This window comes from Pelophylax lessonae (genome assembly GCF_965119305.1).
Source record: "Pelophylax lessonae genome assembly, chromosome: 3".
Taxonomy (NCBI): Eukaryota; Metazoa; Chordata; class Amphibia; order Anura; family Ranidae; genus Pelophylax; species Pelophylax lessonae.
In genome coordinates, this window is record NC_138770.1 from 125,954,136 (window position 1) to 125,968,900 (window position 14,765).

The window sequence follows — 14,765 nt, forward strand, 5'->3', positions numbered from 1 at the left end:
CCTTGTTTGTTCCTCTGTGCTGAGTGGGTCTAATTGGAGTGGTTTCATAATTATCTATCAGCTGTGCACCTGCAGGGCTCTAATGATGAAAGCTGCTGGGCCTGCATCCCTTCAGACATGTTCCTAATGGGAGTATCTCACCAAAAATGACATTTATGTTGCAGGGGATGCCAGAAATATGACTTGTATCTTAGGCAGACTTCTGGGAAAATTGTTGAGCCAATCACACAAGCAGGAAATGATGTTTCTGGGGTGTGGTCAGTATACATTCAGTGTACAGAACAGCTCCAGGTAGCCATATTGCATTGCATTTTCAGAAAATTACAACAGCTGCAGATTAAAAAGGAAAGGTAATTTTTAATACCATTCAATTACAATATGGTTTGTGTCGCAATTGTATACAGTATATTTTTTTTCTTTATTTGCTTATTTTTTTCCCTACGAAAGTGGAGTTACCCTTTAACTACTTGCGACCGCCCTATTGCAGTTTTAAGGCTGTTTGCCTTACCCTAGTAAAAGAACCACACTACATTAAAACACCAGCTAAGCACAGAGTTAACCCCTTGATCGGCCCTGATGTTAACCCTTTCCTAGCCAGTGTCTTTAGTACAGTGATAGTGCATATTTTTAGCACTGATCACTGTATTGGTGTCACTGATCCCCAAAAAAAAAGTGTCAAATGTGTCAGTTAGTGTCCAATTTGTCCGCCACAATATCACTGTCCCGCTATAAGTCGCTGATCATTAGCAAAAAAATAAACAAAAATAATAAATAATAATAAAAACAAATTCTATAGTTTGTAGACGCTATAACTTTTGCGCAAACCAATCAATATACGCTTATTGGGATTTTTAACAAAAATATTTATTTGGGTACAGTGTCCCACGATCACGCAATTGTCAGTTAAAGTAACACAGTGCTGTATAGCAAAAAATGTCCTGGTCATGAAAGGGGGTAATGCTTCCAGTGCTGAAGTGAATTAAAGTGATATATATGTACAAAAATGAAAAACAAAAACATCTATAAAATAACCCCCCTTTTTTTTCTGAATAAGGATTATAGAATCCATCTAAACACTAAAAAATGTTTCCATGAACTTCCATGCTAGTTTTAGGGGCAGAGTTCAGCCTTTGGGATGACTATTGCCTGTCCAGGACAGGACCCCCTCCCCCTCCTCAATGGTGGTTGACATTGGCTATATTTATCCTAGCCCCTATGACAAAGTCCAACTATAGAAAGTGTTTTTTCTACTAATCCAAATTAAATTCTTGTAAATGTGTCTCTTTGAATACCAAAGGTTTTTTATATCTTCGAAAACTTGAGAAAGTGTTTTTTCTGGGCTGACACATCACTGTGTATGAAGCCACAGAGGTGTGCACTGCCCAGGACCTAACATTGGCAGGCAATGTCACAAGATCAGTTCTAATTAAGAAAATTGCCTTAAAGGGAAAAAAATAACAAATAAAGAAAAAACAATATAGCGTATACAGTTGCGACACAAATCATATTGTAATTGAGTGTTATTAAAAATTACCTTTTCTTTTCAATCTGCAGCTGTTGTCATTTTCTGAAAATGCAATGCAATATGGCCACCTGGAGCAGTTCTGTACACAGAATGTGTACTGACCACACCCCAGAAACATTATTTCCTGCTTGTGTGATTGGTTTACCAATTTTCCCAGAAGTCTACATAAGATACAAGTCAGATTTCTGGCATCCCCTGCAACAAAAATGTCATTTTAAGTGAGATTCTCCTAATAGGAACACGTCTAAAGGGATGCAGGTCCAGCAGAATCCCTTATTAGAGCCCTGCAGCTGCCACAGCTGATAGATCATTATGAAACCACTCCCATTAGACCCACTCAGCACAGAGGCACAGAAGAACAAACAATGATTTCTTCTGAATAACAAAAGGTAGGAATCTGCAACAATGTTTGTGTAAATCCTTGTAATGTACATAGATCACCCAGAGGGGAATGTTTTTTTCTCAACAAAAGTGGAGTTGGTCCTCCAGTGTTTGGGGGATGAGACAGGAAGAGGAATCGGTTGGAGAGGGCCTCAAATTGAAGGGATACTATCCAGTCTATTGTATCTTCCCATATGGAAGAAAAATATATTTCCAATATATTTAGGGAACAATTTTTAGAAATATATCGAATATGGCCAAAATTGTAGCATTTCAAATATATTTCCAATATATTTTGTTGAAAAAATGAATTTAAAAAAAATATATTTTAAATATATTTTTCTTCCATGTGGGTTTCACCAAGGAGAAGATGTGGCATGCTTTAATCTCCAACTAGCTATGAATACAGATTGGACGATCCCTCATAACACAAGCGGTTTTTGACTGGTGAGTATCTCGCAATGTATGATTAGACTGCCAGATGTCAGAACTGTGGGGACCCCTCCTTTGGAACAATACAGAAGAAATAATTGGGCCGCAATAACTAATTTATTTAAACAATGGCACACTAAATATTGTTCCTTAAAAAAAGGGCAAGATGTAAGTGTCCAAAGGCCTGCTTCTGAAGGATCAGATGCCACCATGTATAGATGTATCTACATCTCTTTTTTAATGATATTCTCCTTAGCTCGCGCACTGAACATTTTTTATCCTCCTGGTATTAGAAAATAGGCCCGAATGTTTTTCCTCTACAAACGTTTGTTTGCTTCAGCTCAGGGAAAGAAAGAAAACCTAAATCAGGGCAGTTGTGCGAATGTTTACCTTCCATTCTCTCTGCCCTGGGTAGAAATCAGATGTTTCCTTGGGCTCTGATTATAACAACAATGTGCAGTGTTTGTGAGGATATCGTTCCTCAGACAGTCTGCGGCTCTGTGCGTTGAGATTCCTTGTGGCGTAATGTGAAAATAAGCCGGCAGTAATTTATATTATTGCATGGAATGTGCTGCCTTTACCCAAAATAAACATTCCTGGCCAGCAATCAGTTATTAGTTTGTTTCATGCTAATTCATGTTGGATGCTTGCCTCCATATCACAGGTGTTCTGCAGCTACAGAACACGCCAGTATTGGAGCCGGCTAGGCTGGAGCATAATGGGGCTGAAAGATGCTTATGTGTTGGGTGATTGCATGTACAATTCAATGAAAATATGATAACAGCCAAGACAGTTGTCATTTTCTCTGTACAATAATTGCTAATGAATGAGAAACTGAAAGACTGGTTAAAGTTTTTAAGTTTTAGATAGAAAGGGGAAGGGATAGAGCTTGAAATCTTAAAATGTTGCCTTTGTCCCCATAGAGGAGATTACTCTTCACTTCCTGTCTTTCTGTTCTGTGTGACACCTTTCACCTGGACAGAAAGTAAGGCTTGTGCTCATCTTCTATTTTTTCTATATACACAAACCTGTACATCAACAGCCCCCTCCCTCTGCTCTCACCACTGTTCCTGACCCCTACTGCGCATGACCCTTGTCATGATTTCCTTTCTCCTTCTCTGCCACACCACTGTGTCTGACCCAATGATGACACACATCCTCCCCCTCTGCTCTCACTACTGTGCCTGACTCCATCATGAATCCCTTCCTCTCCCTCTCCCTCTGCCACACCACTGCGTCTGACCCCTATTGTGTCTCCTATTCTTCTGCTCTGCTCTCACCACTGTGCTTGACAGCCATCCTCCCCCTCTGCTCTCACTACTGCATCTGGACTCTATCATGACACCCATCCTCCCCCATCTGCTCTTACTACTGTATCTGACCCCCATCATGATTCCCATCATCCCCTTCTGCTCTCACCACTGCACCTGACCCCCATCCACCCCCTCTGCTTTCACCACTGCATCTCACCCTCATCATGACTTCCATCCTCCCACTTTGGTCTCACTACTGTACCTGAACCCAATCATGACCCTGATCCTCTCCCTCTGGTCTCACTACTGCGCCTGACCCCCATCATGACCCCGATCCTCCCCCTCTGCTCTCACTACTGTGCCTGACCCTCATCATGACCCCCATCCACCCCTCTGCTCTCACTGCTGCATCTGAACTCTATCATGACACCCATCCTCCCCCATCTGCTCTTACTACTGTATCTGACCCCCATCATGATTCCCATCATCCCCTTCTGCTCTCACCACTGCACCTGACCCCCATCCACCCCCTCTGCTTTCACCACTGCATCTTACCCTCATCATGACTTCCATCCTCCCACTTTGGTCTCACGACTGTACCTGAACCCCTTAATGACCCCGAACCTCTCCCTCTGGTCTCACTACTGCGTCTGACCCCCATCATGACCCAAATCCTCCCCCTCTGCTCTCACTACTGTGCCTGACCCTCATCATGACCCCCATCCTGGCCCTTCTGCTCTCATTACTGCTTCTGACCGCCAGCATGGCCCCCTTCCTCCCCCTCTGCTCTTACAACTGCTTCTGACCCCCATCATAACCCCAATCCACCTCCTCTGCTCTCACTACTGCTTCTGACCAGCATCATGACCCCAATCCTCTCCCTCTGGTCTCACCACTGCGCTTGACCCACATCCTCCCCCTCTGCTCTCACTACTGCACCTTGCCCTCATTATGACTCCCACCTTCTCTTTCTGCTCTCATAATCGTGTCGGGGGGGGGGGGGGTAGAGGAAGCCAAGAGTAACATGGTTCCTCTATGGTTCTCTGGGTCACCGGGGAAGCTATCTGATTTGAGGTTGCCATCTCATCTGACTCTGGCAGCCATTTTGATTCCGGCAGAACCTATTTTAAGCCCTGGCTCCCAGGCTTGGTGTGCATTTTGCATGTGGTAGTGTAGGGATAGGTCACCTGTCTGACAGGGATAGTGATTAGTGGGAGGGTGAGGCTCCAGACGAACAGGGAAAGGATAAGGGCACGCCCTCCTTCCTGGAAACCTTTCCATCTGGGTATGGACCAGCCAGGCCGCATTCTGCCCCCAAGACAGGTGCGGCGCACATCTAATACCTGCTCTGCTAAACATTGCTGTTACATGCTGTGAGTGTTCCTGGTAGGACGCCTTTTCACCGGGGTTGTTGTGAATTACTGGATTCTGCATTAATACAAGTTCTGTTCTCTGCAACCAGACTCTGTGTGTTTACTGTTACCTCACCACGCTGCACTTCTCTACACTGTTGGGGTTCAAACTGGGGACCCCAGTGCTGCATGGCACAAGGGCTAACCGCTAAGCCACAGATTGTTTTTTTTTAACTGTAGTGTAGTATTTTGGCTTGGAGGAGTGGACCCTTGTTAAATAGGAAGACCTCAAATTTTTAGCGCAAGGTACACTTTAAGGTTGGTTCACGTCTTTGTATCGTGTGCACGCTACAGAGACTCATCTTACATTGTGGTGCCATACTCCTTTACCAAAGAATGCTTTGGTCAGCCTAGTAGCATAGTGGATTTTATATATCCACTTGATTGGTTGGTTAATAAAGAAGTAAATTGACAACCCCCTTGCTAATACCCACCATCACCATACTCCTTTACCATTCCGTTGGAACTTTCGGTAAATACTATTCCTTCCAAGTACAAGGGAGCATTGACATCTTCCCAAGATGCAGTGCTTGAGTCTGAGCAGTCAATTACTTGGTGAGTATCAATGAATGGGGGGGGGGGGTACAGTAATTCTGCATTACTGTACATTTTTGTAGCCCCTGTGAGGAAAAAATAAATAAATAAATAAGATACTGTCTGGGACACCAAATCGGGGCAGAATATATTAGGTATTTTACTATCTGTAAAACAAAATTTAAAAAAATGGCCTACAGAGAACTGCAAAGTGACAAGTTCGCTTTAAAGGACTCCCCCCCCCCCCCCCCCCCATTCATTGATACTCACCAAGTAATTGACTGCTCAGACTCAAGCACTGCGTCTTGGGAAGATGTCAATGCTCCCTTGTACTTGGAAGAAATGGTATTGACCGTCACTTTACTTCTTTATTAACCAACCAATGAAGTGGATATATAAAATCCACTATGCTACTAGGCTGATCAAAACATTCTTTTTCATTTTCATTTGAAGTTTCTTTGAGAACTACTTAAGTGTTTTTAGCCCTGTAGAAAACTCATGATGGACAGGGTGGAACTGGTAGTCATTATGATGGTACTGTTGTAAGAGGGGAAAACACTGCAATATGCTCTACCCTGATTGCCCCCTTTCTCCATCATTCAATCTGTGGGCTTGTGCCAACTCGGTTTCCTCAAGAGGATGAATTTAGCCCTTGTCTGAGCTGTTTGGGTCTTTTGTTGCCAGAAAAGGCCCCAAGGGTCCTGTTACCTGTACTGCCTCGTAACATAAGCCACCACACATGAAATGTTCAATTAACAGGTACCTGTATATATATATATATATGTATGAAAGGAACACTTTGAAAACACATCACATCTCAATAGGGAAAAATATCATGCTGGATATTTATACTGATATGGACTGGGTATAATGTTAGGAACGAAAGGATTCCACATCGCTTGATGGAAATTATAATTATCAACCTACAGAGGGCTGAATTCAAAGAAACCCCGAAAATCAAAGTGAAAAAATGAGGCAGCAGGCTAGTCCATTTTGCTGAAATGTAATTGCAGCAACTCAAAATCGTACTCAGTCGTTTTTATGGCCCCACGCGCTTATATGCATGTCTGACAATGTCAGGGCATGCTCCTAATGAGATGACGGAGGGTATCCTGGGGTAATTTCTCCCAGATCTGGACCAGGGCATCATTGAGCTCCTAAACAGACAACAGAGGTGCAACCTGGCGGTGTCAGATGGACCGAAACATAATGTCCCAGAGGGATTCTATTGGATTTAGGTCAGGTGAGCGTGGGGTCCATTCAATGGTATCAATTCCATCATTCTCCAGATCTCGCCACATAAGGCCAGGCATGGTTGTGCACCAGGAGGAAGCCAGGATCCACTGAACCAGCGTAGGATCTGACAATGAGTCCAAGGATTTCATCCCGATTCCTAATGGCAGTCAGGGTGCCATTGTCTAGCCTGTAGAGGGCTGTGCGTCCCTCCATTGATATGCCTCCCCACATCATCACTGACCAACCACCAAGCCGGTCATACTGAACGATGTTACAGGCAGCATGGCTTCTGCAGACCCTTTTACATCTGTCACATGTGCTCAGGGTGAACCTGTTCGCATCTGCTAAAAGCACAGGGTGCCAGTGGCAGACCTGCCAATTCTGGTGTTCAATGGCAAATGGCAATCAAGCTCCATGGTGCCGAGCAAAGAGCACATGACCCACTAGAGGACGTCAGACCATCCTTATGAAGTCTTTTTCTGATTGTTTGGTCAGAGACATTCACACCATTGGCCTGCTGGAGGTTATTTTGCAGGGCTCTTGCAGTGCTCATACTGTTTCTCCTTGCACAAAGGACCTTCTATGGCCCCGTCCAGCTCTCCTAGAGTAACTGCCTGTCTCCTGGAATCTCCTCCATGCTCTTAAGACTGTGCTGGGAGACACAGCAAACCTTCTGGAAATGGCACGTATTGATGTGTCATCCTGGAGGATTTGGACTGCCAGTGCAACCTCTATAGGGTCCAGGTATTGCCTTATTCTACCAGTAGTGACACTGACCCTAGCCAAATGTAAAACTTGTGAAAAACAGTCAGAAAATATGAGCAGGGAAAAAAATTCAGTGGGGAAAAAAATTCAGTGGCCTCCACCTGCAAAACTATTCCTGCTTTGGGGGTTGTCGCATTGTTGCCCATCTGGTGCACCTGTTGTTAGTTTAATTAACACCAAAGCAGCTGAAACTGATTACCAACCCCCTCTGCTACTTAACTGACCAGAACAATAACCCAGGAGTTTAATTGACCTGATGCTGTACTCTGAATAAAAAGTGTTCCTTTTTTTCAGCAGTGTATATATATAGTATTTTACAAAAGTGAGTACACCCCTCACATTTTTGTAGCTATTTTATTATATATTTTCATGTGACAACACTGAAGAAATTACACTTTGCTACAATGTAAAGTAGTGAGTGTACAGCTTGTAAAACAGGGTAAATTTGCTGTCCCATCAAATTACCTTAACACACAGCCATTAATGTCCCTGGCGGTCTGATGATGTCCAGATTTCTATGCTAAAAGCGGTACATTGTTTGCATAGAAATCTGTTGTTTTATATTTTAAAACTCACCTTCCCCTGCGATTCCCCGCCGTCCTCCTCCGCCGTCCTCCCCCGCCGTCCTTCCGCTGTCCTCCCGCAGTGTGCTCGGCCGATGCCGGCACCTGTCTTCCGGTTCCCTTCCCTGCGAGCGTCGCGACGCAGGGGGGTGGAACCGGCGGCAAATTCAAAAGTGTAAATACACTAAATTACATGATACAAAGCTGTGATCCTAACGGATTACACTGTATCATGCCATTTCAGCACAGGATTTCACCTGGTGACTTTTCCAGTGCCCTGCCTGTGCTTTTCCAGTTCTTTGTGCCTGGAATATAGAGAACGACCATGGCGTCTAAAAAGCATTCTTTTTGCGTAAAAGCGCTTTTAGACGAACTGGAAAACAGCGACAGCGAAACAGAGTTACCTGAAGAACTGAGCGATAGCGATTCGTGGGAAAATTCGTCATCAGGTACAGAAAGTGACGACAGCGACGATTCTGATGTCTCTTTCTGGCACATCGCTCCGTTGGAAATTCTGAAGAATCATTTGATATACTTCCCAAATTCCACAAGCTGGGGAGAGACTGTGAGGAGGACGGGGAGGATGGCGGGGGAGCGCAGGGAAGGTTAGTAACATTGCGGGGTAATCCCGAGTGTGACTCGGGGTTACCACTTTTGGTACTAAAAGTTAATCCCGAGCCACACTCGAAAATACCACCAGGGAGGTTAATGTCTAAACCACAAGCAACAAAAGTGAGTACACATCTAAGTGAAAATGTCCAAATTGGGCCCAAAGTGTCAATATTTTGTGTGGCCACCATTATTTTCCTGCAGTGCCTTAACCCTCTTTGGCATGGAGTTCACCAGAGCTTCACAGGTTGCCACTGGAGTCCTCTTCCACTCCTCTATGACGACATCACAGGGCTGGTGGATGTTAAAGACCTTGCGCTCCCCCACCTTCTGCTTGACAATGCCCCACAGATGCTCAATAGGTTTTTCTCTCATTCCGGGGCCCTTTATTTTGATCCCGCTGCGGGACCCTTTCACAAGTTCTGCAGTGGGCCCCCTTCCTGCCATCTTGGGGTCTCCCTATGGTGGTGGAATGCCAGGGCCCGGTTGCAAGTGTGACCTTTGCGATCCTGGAAGTTCACACACTGCTGTCAGTAGTTTTTATTTTTTGGTATTTTAATTGTATTATTTTTTATCATTTTATTTAATTTTTTTACAGTGTTACTGTCCATTCAGAAAAGGAAGAGAGCTGGTAAATTACATGTTTACCGACCCCTTCCTGGTTCACTATTGTGACACATCCCCTGCAGCAGCCGGCAGGAGAGGGGAGGGAGCACAGTTGGGGGGGGGGGGGTGGGCAGCACAGTGGTGGGGGGGGCAGGGAGCACACAGGGGCCCAGAGACAGCAGAATAGAAGTAAACTTGAGGAGGAGTGGCGGGGGGCAGCATACAGAAGAACCAATCTCCTCCGTTTTCCTCCTGCAGCTACAGAAGGAAAAAGGAGGACAGTGATTTCTCTACATGCTGCCCCCGCCACCCCTCCTATTCAGGTGTACAGGGGAGCCGCACAGGCCCCCTAGAGCATGGGGCCATATTGTAATTGCAACCCTTGTAGTTATGCCCCTGCCACAGGACATGGTTCCAGGAATCCATGTTCTTAGTCTGCTTGTTTTCAGCAAACTGTTTCTTGTGCATCATCTTTAGAAGAGGCTTCCATCTGGGATGACAGCCATGCAGACCAATTTGATGCAGTGTGCAGTGTATGGTCTGAGCACTGACAGGCTGACCCCCCATCCCTTCAACCTCTGCAGCAATGCTGACAGCACTCACATGTCTATTTCCCAAAGACAACCTCTGCATATGACGCTGAGCACGTGCATTCAGCTTCTTTGGTCGACTATTTTGAGGCCTGTTCTGGGTGGAACCTGTCCTGTTACACCACCGTATGGTCTTGACCACAGTGCTGAAGCTCAGTTTCAGGGTCTTGCAATCATTTTTTTTTTCAGATCCTTAGAGAGTTCTTTGCCATGAGGTGCCATGTTGAACTTCCAGTGACCAGTATGAGAGAGTGAGAGTAATAACACTAAATTTAACACACCTTCACATGGGTGTAAGAGCACTAGGCAGTCAGTCCAGGGGGTGTCCTCCTCTTATTAGGCTCTGAAGAAGAGGGTAACCTCGAAACTGGTTAACCAATGTGTCTACGAGCATTGTGAATTTACGTACATGTACCTAAGCAGACAATGTTATGTCTAAGCTATGATGCAAGCATTGGTTTGTGAGTACATTCACCTCCGTTTTATACCATTTCATAAAATATGTTTTGAGGATAATGCTCTAGGCCCACGCGCCTTCTTGGTTTCCTATACTCACATTAATTTGAAATGACTGCTTAATAAACCAAAGCATACCAGAAATGTGCTCATACAGTTGTCTGGAATATATGGTAGCATGTGACTATACCATGCAGTGCAGTGTGCTGCAGCATACATTTATTAGCAAGGTGCATTGGAGTGTAATTTAGAAGCTTGATGTCGTGAATAAGGCCTTATATTAATTTTTAATGTGTAAATAAGATACTTTGCAACATGCATCCTAGGTAAGTGTACCAAACTTGTCATAATTATTTTTTATTTACAAAGGGATTTGAGTCCCAAATATGGAAGGCTGCTAGGCCAGCCTTAAAGAGGAAGTAAACTCTTGAAAAACTTTTTTCTTTTTTCCCCCCTGCAAAGTAAATGCATAATGTGCTAGTATTCATCGCATACTAGCATATTATGTGACGCTTACCTACAACGAAGCCTGCATTGTCCCTGCTGCCGGGCGCATCCATCTTCACCCGTCTTCTTCTGGGTCTGCGGACTCCGGCTGCATTACTGGCCGGAGCCGCATGATATCACTCCCGCGCATGAGCGCGGGAGCCGCCAGTCATGGCACAGGGCTCTGAAGAAACGGCACGTTTCTTCAGAGCACATGTACCGATGACGTCATCGGCTGCATGCAATGTAAATATCTCCTAAACGGTGCAAGTTTAGGAGATATTTACCTCACCTATAGGTAAGCCTTAATATAGGCTTTCATAACCACTCAAGTTCAGCATCTCCACAAATACTACACTTGGGTTTATCTACCAAAATTACAAAAAGAAATAAAAGTAATGGGTAGTGCCCACAGCATCTTGCCCTAGAATATGAGAATCTGGTTAGATGCTACTGGCAACCCAGTGATTTGTTTGCATTTGTATCTTCTGTCTCCTATAGATAAAAGGAACGGCACAGCTCGAAGTTCTCAGCGATATATAAGATGTCTTCATAATTCTGGAATTCAGAGTGAACTGACTCATTCCACTACCGCACTGCCTGAAACAATTATATTAAATATAAACAGACTACCCTGGCTTACAGCACTTGTCTGTTCAATGTTCTGTTAATCTGCTGCATTCTGAATAATTCAGCTTCTGGTGAGGCATGGTCATGATCACCTGGACCGTGAATGTCACCCACATGGGTTTTCTTTCTATAAACACTGCACTTTTTGGGGTTTTGTTTAATATACAGTGCCTTGCAAAAGTATTCAGCCCCCATTGAACTTTGCGACCTTTTGCCACATTTCAGGCTTCAAACATATAGATATAAAACTGTAATTTTGTGTGAAGAATCAACAACAAGTGGGACACAATCATGAAGTGGAACGGAATTTATTGGATATTTCAAACTTTTTTAACAAATAAAAAACTGAAAAATTGGGCGTGCAAAATTATTCAGCCCCCTTAAGTTAATACTTTGTAGAGCCACCTTTTGCTGCGATTACAGCTGTAAGTCGCTTGGGGTATGTCTCTATCAGTTTTGCACATCGAGAGACTGAAATGTTTGCCCATTCCTCCTTGCAAAACAGCTCGAGCTTAGTGAGGTTGGATGGAGAGCGTTTGTGAACAGCAGTTTTCAGTTCTTTCCACAGATTCTCGATTGGATTCAGGTCTTGACTTTGACTTGGCCATTCTAACACCTGGATATGTTTATTTGTGAACCATTCCATTGTAGATTTTGCTTTATGTTTTGGATCATTGTCTTGTTGGAAGACAAATCTCTGTCCCAGTCTCAGGTCTTTTGCAGACTCCATCAGGTTTTCTTCCAGAATGGTCCTGTATTTTGCTCCATCCATCTTCCCATCAATTTTAACCATCTTCCCTGTCCCTGCTGAAGAAAAGCAGGCCCAAACCATGATGCTGCCACCACCATGTTTGACAGTGGGGATGGTGTGTTCAGGGTGATGAGCTGTGTTGCTTTATGCCAAACATAACGTTTTGCATTGTTGCCAAAAAGTTCGATTTTGGTTTCATCTGACCAGAGCACCTTCTTCCACATGTTTGGTGTGTCTCCCAGGTGGCTTGTGACAAACTTTAAACAACACTTTTTATGGATATCTTTAAGAAATGGCTTTCTTCTTGCCACTCTTCCATAAAGGCCAGATTTGTGCAGTATACGACTGATTGTTGTCCTATGGACAGAGTCTCCCACCTCAGCTGTAGATCTCTGCAGTTCATCCAGAGTGATCATGGGCCTCTTGGCTGCATCTCTGATCAGTCTTCTCTTTGTATGAGCTGAAAGTTTAGAGGGACGGCCAGGTCTTCGTAGATTTGCAGTGGTATGATACTCCTTCCATTTCAATATTATCGCTTGCACGGTGCTCCTTGGGATGTTTAAAGCTTGGGAAATCTTTTTGTATCCAAATCCGGCTTTAAACTTCTCCACAACAGTATCTTGGACCTGCCTGGTGTGTTCCTTGTTCTTCATGATGCTCTCTGCGCTTTAAACGGACCTCTGAGACTATCACAGTGCAGGTGCATTTATACGGCGACTTGATTACACACAGGTGGATTCTATTTATCATCATTAGTCATTTAGGTCAACATTGGATCATTCAGAGATCCTCACTGAACTTCTGGAGAGAGTTTGCTGCACTGGAAGTAAAGGGGCTGAATAATTTTGCACGCCCAATTTTTCAGTTTTTTATTTGTTAACAAAGTTTGAAATATCCAATAAATTTTGTTTCACTTCATGATTGTGTCCCACTTGTTGTTGATTCTTCACAAAAAATTACAGTTTTATATCTTTATGTTTGAAGTCTGAAATGTGGTAAAAGGTCGCAAAGTTCAAGGGGGCCGAATACTTTCGCAAGGCACTGTATATATATATCTATATATATATATATAGATATATATATTTTTCATTTTTTTAAATTTTTGAATTTTTGGCTTTTATTTACATCAGGCCCAGATTGGCCACCTGGAAGTTTAGACTGGTACCAGAGGGACTGGTAAGAGAGTGCATTTCAGGGCTGGTGGGGCCTGCTGTAGGTAACCCATTCTAAAACCCAAGCTTAAGTACCTATAGCCTTTATGTGCTCTACCCTAAAATCTCACTGCAACAGTGCTAAGAAGGATGTACATGGCCAAGTGCAGTAGCAACAAATGCAAATCACCTTTTACAATTCAGTAGAGTAGATCACTTGGGCTTTCAACCCCTTCCATTCCATCACCTGCTCTCTCCCTCTCTCACCCAGTTCTTTGCTGCTATCCCATATTTAGCCCTGGTATGCAAAGACTTTGTTGCAAAGTGTTTCTTGATCTTCTGGAGACGCTGGGGGAAATGGGAACACATATTTTCACCTCAGCACCAGGTTCATTAACCTGTCTCTTACCAGACTCTCTTTGCACAGACTGTGATAGGCTTCAAAAGACATGCCCTGCTTTAGAGAGCACGAACCTCCATAAAAGAGCGGGCAAAGACATGAAATCCAAAGAGCTGGAGTCTTTGATATGAAATGGATGGACCCTTGAAAGGGCTTTCTACATCTCTTTTCTTTTTTAAGAGATAACTTTACTTTTAAAACTCTTTAAGCTCTTATGTTTTTGTGAGCTTGCAAGGAGATGGCTTGTTCTTTGGGGCCTATGGAGAAAAGTCACACAGGTGCATTACCCCGTGGCCTGCCACCTCAAGAGGAGGAATGCCAGAACTGGTGCAGGCCACGATGGGTAAAGGTGGTCCACAGCTGATAATGTCTGTAGTAGGGGATATAATTCTTTATGATGTTATCAAATACACTGATCATGAGACATGAGTGGCTTTTAGCCTGGCCACTAAAAGGCAGATATCTGACAGTACTTGCACAAATTGCTTGAGTGTCTATACCCATTGCAGTACTAGTCCAATAGTGACACCGGTGTACTTGGGATTCTTTGAACCATTCTTGTGACTCAGATGAAGGGATAAGGCCTGCTCGCAAGAAGATCTTCCAACAATGTGGAAATCCCCCTGTACAATTACACGCTAATGTTCTCAAGAGCAGGAGAAAATAGTAATTTATTATCAGCAATGCTCAAAATTGGAAGCATCACTTGCAAATCATCAGAGTGTTCAGGGAGGGCCTTTCAGATTTAGACTAACTGATTGGGAGGAATTGAGAAGGTCAGCTGAAAGGGTATGTCTGGGGCCAATAAATATTCAATACATGTCTGCAATACATACACATTTCTATATGTTTCAGTCCTATAAAAAAAAGCTACATTGTACAGAAACATTTTTTTTTGATCCTGCCAGAAATCTAATGAGCTCCTAACACCCTGTAGTGAGCTGTCAATGTTGCATCTGCTGCACAGATATCCAAAATAGTGTTG